This window comes from Pan troglodytes, chromosome 16, assembly GCF_028858775.2.
Source record: "Pan troglodytes isolate AG18354 chromosome 16, NHGRI_mPanTro3-v2.0_pri, whole genome shotgun sequence".
NCBI classification, from domain to species: Eukaryota; Metazoa; Chordata; class Mammalia; order Primates; family Hominidae; genus Pan; species Pan troglodytes.
The window spans coordinates 26,730,265-26,742,811 of NC_072414.2; positions in this window are offsets into that span (position 1 = coordinate 26,730,265).

The following is a 12,547-nucleotide window of genomic DNA, read 5'->3' on the forward strand; positions in this document are numbered from 1 at the left end:
AGTCTTGCTGGAGAAGGGACCAGGTTTACCCCAGCCCAGTTATTGGGTAGCCCTCATCCATGCTGCGGCGTTTTGCTCAAATTCAGACTCTGGTCTTCAGGCCAGAAAAGGATCCCCTGCTGCCAAAGTGAATAAAGGAACAAATGCCAAAAGTAGCTTGCCCACTTGATGGTGGGGAGATGAGCATCTTTAAACTGGGGGCAGAGGCCCTCACTCCAGGTGGAGACAAGACTGCAAAGGCAAATACTTTGATGGAGAACATAGCAGCAACTTAAACTATAGGACTACACCAATCCTTGCTACTCAAAGTGCAGCCCGTGGACAAGCAGTATTGTCATAACCTGGAAATGAGCTAGAAATGCAATCTCAAGAGCCATCCCAATCCGCTTTTCAGCAAGATCCTCATTTGCTTGGTATGTACATTAAAGTGTGAGAAGCATTGGCATAAATGACAGCTATCATCTCCTCTGTGGAAAACAGATTTTGCAGGATCTTGAACTTTTGAGAAGGAAAAAGAAAAATGACATGAAATGAGGAGAGGGAGAAGGAAGAGGGAGTTGTAAGAAGGACACAGATCACTAGTTTGCCCTGGGGTGCCCTGCATTCTCAGTTCTTGACTGGAGCTTTGATTTTTAATGCTTGTGTTTTTCCTCCAGTTCACACCAGTTAAAAATAGAAAACTGGGCACTGGCATCTCTCTCTAGAGTGGTCTTGGACTGATATGCTGAGGAGGCCTGCTGATTAGATACTTGTCCCGACTGGGGAATGCTGGGCCCTCCCCTCTGAACTCCCCAACCATGTTTGGGTTGGTCTGGAGAAGAAACGCGATGGGCAGCTGTGTGGTGGGGCCGGGTAAGAGACCTGGCTGAGATTACTCTGTGCAGCACAGCAGGCATTTTACAGTGAAAATGTTTATTGACAGGATGCCAAAAGTAGAACTGCCTTGTCTCATGAAAATATAGAAAAACCAAGGAAAAGGAGAAATGGGACTGGTGTCAGAGCCAGAGAGAACTGGGCTCAAATGCTGCCTTTATCACTTACTAACTATCTGTTTGGTCTTGAGCAAGACACTTAACCTTCCCAAGCCCCAAGTTTTCCCTCTCAAAAGTGATACCACAACACTTGTTGCAGAAGTTATTGTGTATTGTAATAGTTAGAAACAAATGCTGTAAGTAATATGGAAGATACAAAGCAAATTGTATGTGTAATAATGATACTTTTGGAGGCAGTAGTAGCTCTGCCTTTTAAAGAATCAGGTTGATTTCATTCTTCATTGATTCAGCAAATCTTTGCAGGATCAGAACTGTGCTAGTTAAGGATTCAGTGATAAATAAAACAGAGCAGGACTCATCCTCCGTGGCAATTACAGAAAAGTCAGACAGCTATGGCACAAACTGGGAAGGAAGAAGAGGTATCAGCAGGATAGTCACAAAAAGGGAAGGGGGGTCTGAAAGAGTTTCCGAGAAAGCCTTCCCCAGGAAGTGTTGTTCGTTTTTAAAAGTAGAGCAGAACTGAAGTTTATGAACATTTGTGTGAGAGAAAGAGTTTCTGCATGGGAGTGGCTGGTGAGAGACTCCCACTATCACTGCTATAGGTGCAAAGACTCTCAGGAATGGAAAACCATGATTATTGACCTTTGTCCTTCACACAGGCTTCGGGGGTCTAGGAGGCCACTTCCAGCCCCCTCATCTCAGGACCATTGGCTCTAGTGGGAGGCCAGTAGAACAGTGCAGGACTCAACAGTAGTTTTGTGAAACAATATTCACCCTTAAAATGTTTGAAAAATGTGTTTCCTATTCCGCTCAATTTCATTGCCTAACACTCAAAACAGTGTATTTTCATATGTGTTATGTGTGTAGCAAAAAAAGAATGCTTATTTCTTAAAGATTTATGATTGTTTGATATTTACTATTTGTATTACCACTCGATTTCCACATTTTATTTATTTTATTTTTATGTATTTGTTTGTTTGCTTCAGACAGGGTCTCCCTCTGTTACCCAGGTATAATCAGGTGCAGTGGTATAATCAGGGCTCACTGCAGCCTCGACCTCCCAGGCTCAGGTGATCCTCCCACCTTGGCCGATTCTCCCACCTTAGCTGATCCTCCCATCTCAGCCTCCCAAACAGCTGGGACTGCAGGCACATGCCAACACACCCCACTAATTTTTGTATTTTTTGAAGAGACGGGGTTTCACTATGTTGCCTAAGCTGGTCTCAAGCTCCTGGGCTCAACTGATCTGCCAGCCTCAGCTTCCCAAAGTGCTGGGATTACAGGCATGAGCCACCAAGCCTCGCCTTGATTTCCACATTTTAAAAACTTTGAACCCTATTTTATATATTTTAAAATGTAAACCAACAGGAAAGTAAGATTTCATGACTGAGTTTTATTTAAACTACTTTTTATAGATCCACTTAATTTGAAAATTGAGATTGGCTTTTTAAGCATATAAAAATGACATCTCAAAAAAAATACAAAACAAAGAAGAAAAAAATGACATCTCCTCTTTGGTACATTCTAGATTTTTTTTAAATTATGGTAAAATATACATATATCAAATTTACTGTCTTAACCATTTAGGAATACACAGTTCAAAAGTGTTCAGCGAATTCACATTGTTGTGCAGTCTCCCAGTGTTATTTTTTTATTGCTAATTGTGACTAAATTGTGCTTCCTGCAGTTTGAGAAAGACCAGTTTATATCCTATGAGGTAGGGAACCACTGAGCCTTTTTTGTCTGAGGTCATACAGGTGAGCAAATGGTGGAGTGACAATTCAAACTCAGGCACCTGATTTTAAGCCCTATGCCCAACCACCAGCAAAAATACCTTCACATATACTTGGTCTGCTATTTCTCAGAATGTGATGCTAGAACCGCCTCCAGCCAAATTACCTAGACTGCCTAATAGAAATTCAGATTCCTGGGTTCCACCCTGGAAGATTGAATCTGCATTTTAAATGAGCCCTCACCGTTCTCCCCTAGGTATGTTTCTCTGCAGAGTGAAAAACTTAGCCGCACTGCTTGGCTGTTCTCTCTGAAGCCCACAGAGCTTTGCTGGATGCTGCCCAAGCTGCCAGTGCTGGCTGGAGTCCAGGTTGGCTGACCTTGTAGATCCCAGTGGGATGGCAGAGCTGGGGCGGGTCCCCAGGGCTCTTGAGGGCCAGTGAAGCCCTTCTCGGCGTGGACTGGCCATGAGGGAGACGTGCAGGGCAAACTGAAGGAACAGAAGGTGGGACAGTTCCCACTGCCCTTGCCTCGGGGGAAGTCTGTTTCATCCACCATCTGCTGGGATCTGGAAGGGAGCGGCCCAGCCTCCTCCCCGGCACTGGGGGATTAGCAGTCACTTATCTCAGCTGTTCCTCCATTCGGAGGTGTCACAGTATTTACAGAGAAGCCAGAAACAGACAGAGCCACACTTAATTCCTCCCCATGAGCCCTCCCCATCACCTCCTGTCCCTCCTGCATTCTGTGTGCCGGGGGAGGGAGAGCCTCGGTTTAGATCAGACCGGGGGGAGGATCTAGCCTTCCTAAACATTCCTATTTTCTTTGCCTACACATTTGTTCACCCCCACTGCCCTCTGGCTGGATCTGGGTTTCAGTTTTCATTGAAAGGAGAAAGTGACGTGATGGTGAGGGCTGCAGGCCCCCACACATCCTGGTGTTCAGAATCCAATATATGAGGCATGGCTAATCTTCACAGCATACTTCCCCGTGTTTTATATGCAACCACCAAGGGGATTAACCCAGGCAGAGGGTATTTGGCCCCAGATGGATTCTGTTCTTGGCAGGTCCCAGCCGTCACTGTCTTCTAACATGATAGGACCAACTGTAATGAATCATTTAATAAGACTCAGAAAAGGAGGGTAGGGGAAGGAGGAAGGGGCATGGGGGAGGGAGAACATAGAAGGGAACATAGAAGGAAGATGCTTCTCTGGATCCTGGTGACTACATTTTTTTTTTTTTTTTTTTTGAGACAGAGTGTTGCTCTGTCCCCCAGGCTGGAGTGCAGTGGGGCAATCTCAGCTCACTGCAAGTTTCAAGTTATTCTCCTGCCTCAGCCTCCTGAGTAGCTGGGAATACAGGCACACATCACCATTCCTGGCTAATTTTTGTGTTTTTAGTAGAGACAGGGTTTCACCATGGTGGCCAGGCTGGTCTCGAGCTCCTGGCCTCAAGTGATCTGCCCGCCTCGGCCTCCCAAAGTTTTGAGATTACAGGCGTGAGCCACCGCACTCAGACTAAAGACCACATTTTCAGTCTCCTCTATCCTGGTGACGTCAGTGGGAAAGAATCAGAAAGGATTTCTAGATAGCCTTTTAAATTCCTTAAAAGGAGTTTGTCTGTCAAGAATGAAATGCTCACGCCCATGAGTTTCTGCTTGGAAGGTACTGCTCTTAGCTCAGATTTGACTTGCTCTGCACACTGGCAGTGACTTTATTTATGGAGTTTCAGTGTTTCAAGTATTACCTGGAGCAAATCCATCTTTCCTGGAGAGCCCAACCATGACAATGTCTGATCTAAGCCTGACCTGCAAGCAGAAGGGCTGGGAGACCTGCATCAGTAGTAAGAACTGTGAGCTCAGAAAACCTCCTGCAGGCCGCTTTCACTCACCTGCATCATGTAGAGCCCATCTCTTCCCCAGCAAAGATCAAGCACTCATCTGACACACAATATTGGTAATGGTAACACTAATTGTTGACATTTCCTGAGAATTTCCTAGAGGCTGGCACTATCCTGCCACTTTCTATGTGTATATGGTCAACATGGTCAGTTTCTAGATGAAGCTGGGCAGACTTCCAGCTGTAGAATCCATTTTTACCCAACTATTCTCTTTGTTTTGTTTTGTTTTTAATTTTTTTGTACATAGAGACAGGGTTTCCCCATGTTGCCCAGGCTGGTCTCTAACCCCTGAGCTCAGGTGATCCAGTTGCCTTGGCCTCCCAAAGTGCGGGATTATAGGTGTGAGCCACCATGCCCAGCCCCAGCTGTTCTTTGATATGATGTCACCAGCCTATGTTGAGGGGCTGTGTAAGAGTAGGTCACCATCTCTATTGTAAGGACATTGTAAGGATGTTTTCATGGATATTCATCATAGGACACAATCTTCTTTATAAGCCTCCTTGGGAGAATTCCCTGTCTGACTCTGGTACCAAGGGCAGAAGCACATCTACCCACGAACTAGTTTGTTTTGATTTGTGTTCCCTGAATCTAGTGACCAGCTAAGGTTTCACTTTTGGTGTTGGCTAAGAAAAATTTTAGAGAACCACATATGTGGCCCAATTGTTACAGCGATTATAGGTCATTTTGATCTGTTTTACACACCCATCTCTATTTTTTATTTTAATTTTTCTTCTACTTTTAGTTTTCATTTTTCTCTCTATCTTTGTAAGCTGGCATAAATCTTGTGTGGGACAAAACAAAGAATGAATGAATAGATAGATAAGAATGAATTTGTAGGAACAATGGAGAACATTTGAAATTACAATTGGGATGGCCATTTTACAAGTAGCTAAGAGTCTGCCATGACTTGCGTATATATCTGTAGTTTTTTCCACCCCAGTGAAAGCATAGGCCAGGTGTGGTGGCTCATGCATGTAATCCCAGCACTTTTGGAGGCCGAGGCAGGTGGATTGCTTGAATCCAGGAGTTCAAGACCAGTCTGGGCAACATGACGAAACCCCCATCTCTACAAAAATACATAATTAGCTGGGCATGGTGGTGCACACCTGTGGTCCTAGCTACTCCAGAGGCTAAGGTGGAAGGATTGCTTGAGCCTGGGATGTCCAGGCTGCAGTGAGCTGTGATCACACCACTGCACTGCAGCCTGAGCGACAAAGCAAGACATTGACTCAAACATAAATAAATAAATAAATAAATAAATAAATAGCATATATTGCTTAATGAAAAAAACCCATTACCTGTAAACTATAATGTCATTTTGATTTTCCTCTTAACATGGTAAGTATAACTGGCAATCTAAAATAATATTTCCCTCATTATTAATATAGTATGTGTTTATTGTGATAAACTAGGAAAAACAGTGAACAGAAAAGTACAAAGAAAATAATGTGTCTAGGGGAGTTTGTAAAACTCTATATTGTAACCTCCCTAAAATAAAACTAAATGTGGCATAAAATTCATAAGGCCTTGGCTTCCATATCTACTTATAGCCGCTGGGCTGAGAAAAGACAAACAGCCTCCTATTCTGGTAGTCTGCAAGAATGTCCATTTGTTCTTCAAAGAGAGACATGCAATGCAAGGAATTTGCATTAAAAGCATTTCTTGGTCCTACTATTATAAAGTAAATTATCTCTAGTCAACAGCTGGAACTAAAGAATGTCAAACTCTGAGCAGGCTCTGCCCTTGGGATTATACCATCTTTATATATCCCACTTATATATTTCAGAGGGTGGGTTCTGGTTTCCAAGTCAGCTGTTGAACTGTTTCAAACTTGTAGTTTAAAAACTGGTCTACCACAAACATAAAACTAAACCATATGAATATACTGCTGAAGGCATTGTCTTCATGTGGAGGGTCTGAAAGCATTTCTTTTAGAAAAACATCTTTACAGCTATTTTATCATCAAAATTGTTCTTAATTTAGACTACAGATAACCAGTTCATCTTAACCACCTCTTATTTAATTTCATAAATTAAAAATAATAGCAAAGGCTTTATCTAAAGCTAGCACTGTGTACCTACAGAACTTGTACATACAAAATAAAAACAACTGAAAAGCCTTCTTAAGCCGTTACTTGTGCGTGAGTGCTGGCACCCATCCAAATAAGTAGGCCTATGGCTTATGATATTCCAGAGAGAAGAGCCAGCCTTTGAGGACTGAGAAGAGAAAATAATCAGCCATTAAACTATGATGTGGGCCTTGAAAAGTGATCAGAACAACCTTGAGCATGACCCAAAGGACAGAACAGAGTAAAATGCTACATCATCAAAGAAATACCTGCAATGGTTGGGTAACCCTAAGGTGAGAACATTCTTTAAGGATGAAAAAGCAAAGTGCTCTCTATTCAGTTAATGTTTTTGCAAATTCTCTTTAAACATGCAATTTTCCAGTGAGAGATTCTAGTGAATTTAATATTACAGCACACTACTTATAGTTTTCACAAAAGATTCACACTGGGCTCATTCCTTCACCAATGTATGTAGCCATCTTCTTTCTGTGTTCCCTGTTCAGTGATGATAAGGAGTCCAGAGCCCCTCTCTTGAAGTTTCAGAGGGAGAGCCCTGAAGCTTTAATTTGAGCTGATCTCTTAGATTGGCATAATTGACCATTTCTGGTGTCCACCCAAGGATCGCATCACTAAGCTGCTGACTCAAGGCAGTGGGCGAGGCGGAGGAGAGAGGGATGAGGGTAGAAAGAGGGTGATGTGGGAGTGGCCTACAACACCTCTTCCCTCTCATTTCTGTCTGAATAGAAAACTGAAAATGCTAAATCAGAAGCACAGACAAATGCGGTTTCAAGGGGCTCAGGCTTTGCTTTCATACCTGGCAGTGCAAAACTTTATACTGAGTTTATTTTGTCCAACTCAGGGATGTGGGCCCCAAAAATGATGAGAAAAGGCAAAAGTGATCCCATGAGGCAGAAAGCCTTATGTATTAGAAAGCTCCAGTGTTCTGGGTCCTTCTAAAAGTGTGCACACCTCAGGCCTAAATATCAAACCCTAAAATATTATTCCATAATTTACATCTTTATGTAGTCAGATTTTTCCTTGATCTATCTGGAAACTAACTCTTATTTTGACTAAATGTGAAAGGTTAAATGTTAAATTTGCCTACTTTCTCACCTGGAATATGTTTGTGTGTATCTGAGAGAATCAGTCATGAATGAAAGGTTTATTGTTTCTGTTTCCTACATTTATTTCATTGCAATGTCACAAGGATAGATTGAGTACATCTTTCCAAATCATCTGATTCAGTCACAATCACATAAACAGGGTTTAAAAACCTTAAGGCTGGTATCAGGCAGCAGCTAAGAATGAACAGATGTTCTTTGTTTTCTCAGATATTTGTGAATGTAAATGGTCCAGATAACATCTCATAATCACCACACTGAAAGTGTGAAATGAATATACCTTTACAAAGAAATGTGGCATGATAGGAAAATATAATGCTCTATTCTTAGAGCATGTGTCATTTCCAGTGAAGTATCTTTTACCCTCCTGGTCTCCCTGAACGCTATTTAAATTCTCAGCATTAACCAAGAAGACATTCAGATCTCAGCGACTGATTTTGAACAAAGGGTTTCAAATAATTTCTTTGGGAGATTCAAGGCTTGCTGTCACCGTAGAAATTCAAATGTGTCCCAAGTGTCTCATTTTGCAAACAACTTAGCAAAATATTACAGATGAATAAACTCTTTGATTTGAAACATCATACTTTCTAACTAAATATAATCAAAATAGTGATGCTTATCATACAAATGTAGATATGAACAAAAGGAAAAAGCCAATTTGGTGGCTAAATTGGTGTTCCCTTGAAATCAAGATGTGGTTTATTCAATTTCTTCATTCAATCAATATTTATTGAATGCCTTCTCTATGCAAGACATTGTGGCAGGAACAGTGGGAAATATTAGAGTGCATGAGATGGTGTATGCACACCAAGAGAATGTTTTCATTCTATTAGATAGTACCTAAACCCAGCAAGCCACCACAAAGATCTGTGCTAAGCAGCACGAAAGGGTATTAAACAAAGGCTGAGGGGCTGGAAAAAGGGAGCGAGCCCTTCTCATGAGGGTCCTTGGGCAAGACTTCATAGTTTATGGATTTTGAGCTGAGTCTATGAGGACTAGTTGATGAATAGATTATGTTTGTAAGCTTTTGCATTATTTTCTGCCTGAATCATGTTTATGAGGAAGACAAAAATATGTTGTTCCCTCTTAAAATAATTACAGTTCGTTCAACAGATACTCACTGAATGTTCACTGTGTACCACATGCTGTACTTCCAAGAAGACAACTTCCGGGTTCCAAGTAAAGTCAGAAATAAGCACACTGCTGAAGGTGCACTGAACTGGTCCTTTCAGATGAAAAGTATGTGAAATGTGTGTGTTTCTGTGTATATTTTAAAGGGTAGCCACATCTTATTCTTTACGAATTGAAGCTGGAACAGACCCAAGAGAAAGCTCTTCCCTACTTTTCCTAAGTCATTTGCCATGATTGGTTTTCAAAGTCTTTAGGGAGTGAATGATTTCAAGTTCTACTGTTTACATAAATCTTTGACTACTGAAGCCTATTTCAAAAAAAATCTAACCAAACAAACCAAAACTCTTAACCATGGGAAGAGTACTGAAGATTAAGGGAGGAAGGAATTATTACAGTTTCCATTTTTTAGTTAGGTATTATTTGAATATTTTTCCAGAAGCATATATTAATTTTATCTATTAAAGAAAGAAAGAAAACAATCTAATGTAACATCCTCTTGCTGAAAGTCAAGCATATTTTTGTCTCATTTGCCCAGGGGAGTTGTCTACGTAATAACTTCCACATACTTTAAGAAAGACATTGCATCTCTGAGTATTAAGGCTCTTTTTCACCAGCACTGTTATTTTTAAAACTGTCTTCATATTTGGTCTATAATCTAACTCTGTTCCAAATTTTTTTAGATGTAATAAAATTTCTTTTAGCCAAATTGGTTAGGAATTTGATTTCTAGTTAAGTTGAAAACTACCATTGTTCAGAGAATTAAGTTCATCTTGATATGCCCACACAAAACTACAGAGAAGATCATTTAATTTTCTTTGATACTGTGAAGTTATTTCCAGAATATTCTCCTTTGGAAAACTAATTTTTGTCACACACTATAGCATAACACATGTGACAGATGTAGACTATTGGGCCAAACAAAATTATAATATCCTGGAAAGCTGCTTAAATGAATTCACTCTTAGTATCGACATACCTGTTATCTATTTATTTCTTTTAAAAATCAAGTATAGATCATGCTTCTGGTTCCAGTCAAGAGGGAGCACTCCATTTCTTGTAGATGCTCCCTCTTACAACTGTGGCCATAACACAACAAACAGACCTAGGGAAACTCAAAGGAGGAAAGAAGGTGGACTGCCTAGGGATTTGGGGACTTGAGAAACAAGCTGCTGGTAAGTTCTGTAAGTTTCGTTATTGCCTCTCATATATCCCAGACAGGGTGTTGCAGATGCCTCCAACCTAGAGCTGCCAACAGGGACAGACAAAATAAGCTCTAAGAAAAGTCTGTTCCTCCTAGTCAAAGGACCAAGAAGCTGGTGCCCTTGCAATAGAAAGCCTTTTTGGTAATACCTGCCCTACTGTTGTGAAGTACTAATGGGAAAATTATATTCCCTTCTCCAGTTTCAGTGAGATGGAGTTGAGAGCTGATCTTCCTCCCCATCCCCAGTCTCTGTGGCATCAGATGGTGGTGCTCTGACTCACTTGCCCCGTGGTATTGGTAGGACTGATCAGGGAGCTAGTCTTCCCTTTCCTGCCAGCAGAAGCGGCCAGTGCTCCTATTCTCCCACCAGGGTAGAGTCAGCAAGGAGCAGCAGCAAACTGAACCTCTAACCCCCACCCAGCAGCAATGAGACTGTACAACGATGTGCAAAATAGAGCTAATGGGCACTCTGGTCCCCACTCCCGCCCTCACCCAGAAACAACCAGGCAAAATGAGGGGGTGGGATATGGATTCTCATTGCCCATCTACTTCCCTCCATGCCCCCTGCCACGACCCGGGTTTCAGCAGCACCAGTGAGAAGCTGACCTCCTGCAGCTACCCTGAAGCCACAAAGCTGTGTGTGTTAGCCCCCTCCTTCCCCACTCCCTGGTAACAATGGAGCCCAGCAGAAAGCTGAGTATCAGAGGAACCCACCCCCAATATTTCAACATAGGTTTTCTATTTTCCATAAGTGTTGGCCAGCTGACAAATAAAGTGAAAGAGTACAAAGAGAGGAATTTTACAGCTGGGCCACCGGGCGTGACATCACATATCGGTAGGACCGTGACGCCCACCTGAGACTCAAACCAGCAAGATTTTTATTAAGGGTTTCAAAAGGGGAGGGGGTGTAAAACAGGGAGTAGGTACAAAGATCACATGCTTCAAAGGGCAAAAAGCAGAACAAAGATCACATGCTTCCGAGGGAAGAGGACAAAGGCAAAGCAGAACCACCGATAAGGGTCTATGTTCAGCTGTGCATGTATTGTCTTGATAAACATCTTAAACAACAGAAAACAGGGATCGAGAGTAGAACCGGTCTGACCACAGATTTACTGGGGCCGGGTTTTTCCCCACCCTAGTAAGCCTGAGGGTACTGCAGGAGACCAGGGCATATCTCAGTCCTTATCTCAACCGCATAGGACAGACGTTCCCAGAGCGGCCGTTTATAGATCTCCCCCCAGTAATGCATTCGTTCCCCAGGGTATTAATATTAATATTCCTTGCTAGGAAAAGAATTTAGTGATATCTTCCCTACTTGCACGTCCATTTATAGGCTCTCTGCAAGAAGAAAAATGTGGCTGTTTTTGCCTGACCCGGCAGGCAGTCAGACCTTATGGTTGTCTTCCGTTCTTCCCTAAAAATCACCGTTATTCTGTTCTTTTTCAAGGTGCACTGATTTCATATTGTTCAAACACACATGTTTTACAATCAATTTGTATAGTTAACACAATTGTCACAGTGGTTCTGGGGTGACGTACATCCTTAGCTTACGAAAATAACAGGATTAAGAGATTAAAGTAAAGACAGGCATAAGAAATTATAAAAGTATTACTTGGGAACTGATAAATGTCCATATTAAAATGAAATCTTCACAATTTATGTTCCTCTGCCGTGGCTCCAGCCGGTCCCTCCATTCGGGGTCCCTTACTTCCTGCAACAGCTGAGTTTTCATTCTCATTTGGAGGCCAGGAGATGGTAGGAGTCAGTGCCTCTCTTTCACTGGGAAGGTGTCAGTGGGGCCAAATGGGGAGCTGAGCTTCCTCCCACCCACCCCACTGCAGTGAGGCAGTATGAGTCAGCAGTCCCTTTTTGCCAGGATGGTGTCAGGAAGCTAAACATACACATCTACCTAGTCTTCAATATCTCAACAGGGGGCTGCCTGCTAATAAAAGAAGATTAAATATGATCCAGAATATAATATAAAAACTGTCAGGATACAATTGAAAATCGCAACATGAATGAGAAAAGACAATTGACAGATACCAACAACAAGATGAATTAGATGCTGGAATTATCTGACAAGAATTTTAAAGCAACCATCATAAAAATACTTCAATAAGCAATCACAAATTCTCTTGAAACAAATGCAAAAAATACTGAGAAAATCTCAGCAAAGAAATAGAAGTTATAAAAAAGAACCAAATGGAAATTATAGAAGTGAAAAATACAATAAGCTAAATAAAAAACTTAATGGCTGGGCTCAATAATACAATGGAGATGACAGAGGATAGAATCAGTGAATTTGAGGACAGGTCAACAGATTTTACTCCAGATTAACAGAGAAAAGTGTAGACTGAAAAAAATAAAAACAGTCTCAGAGGCCAGGTGAGGTGGCTCAAGCCTGCAG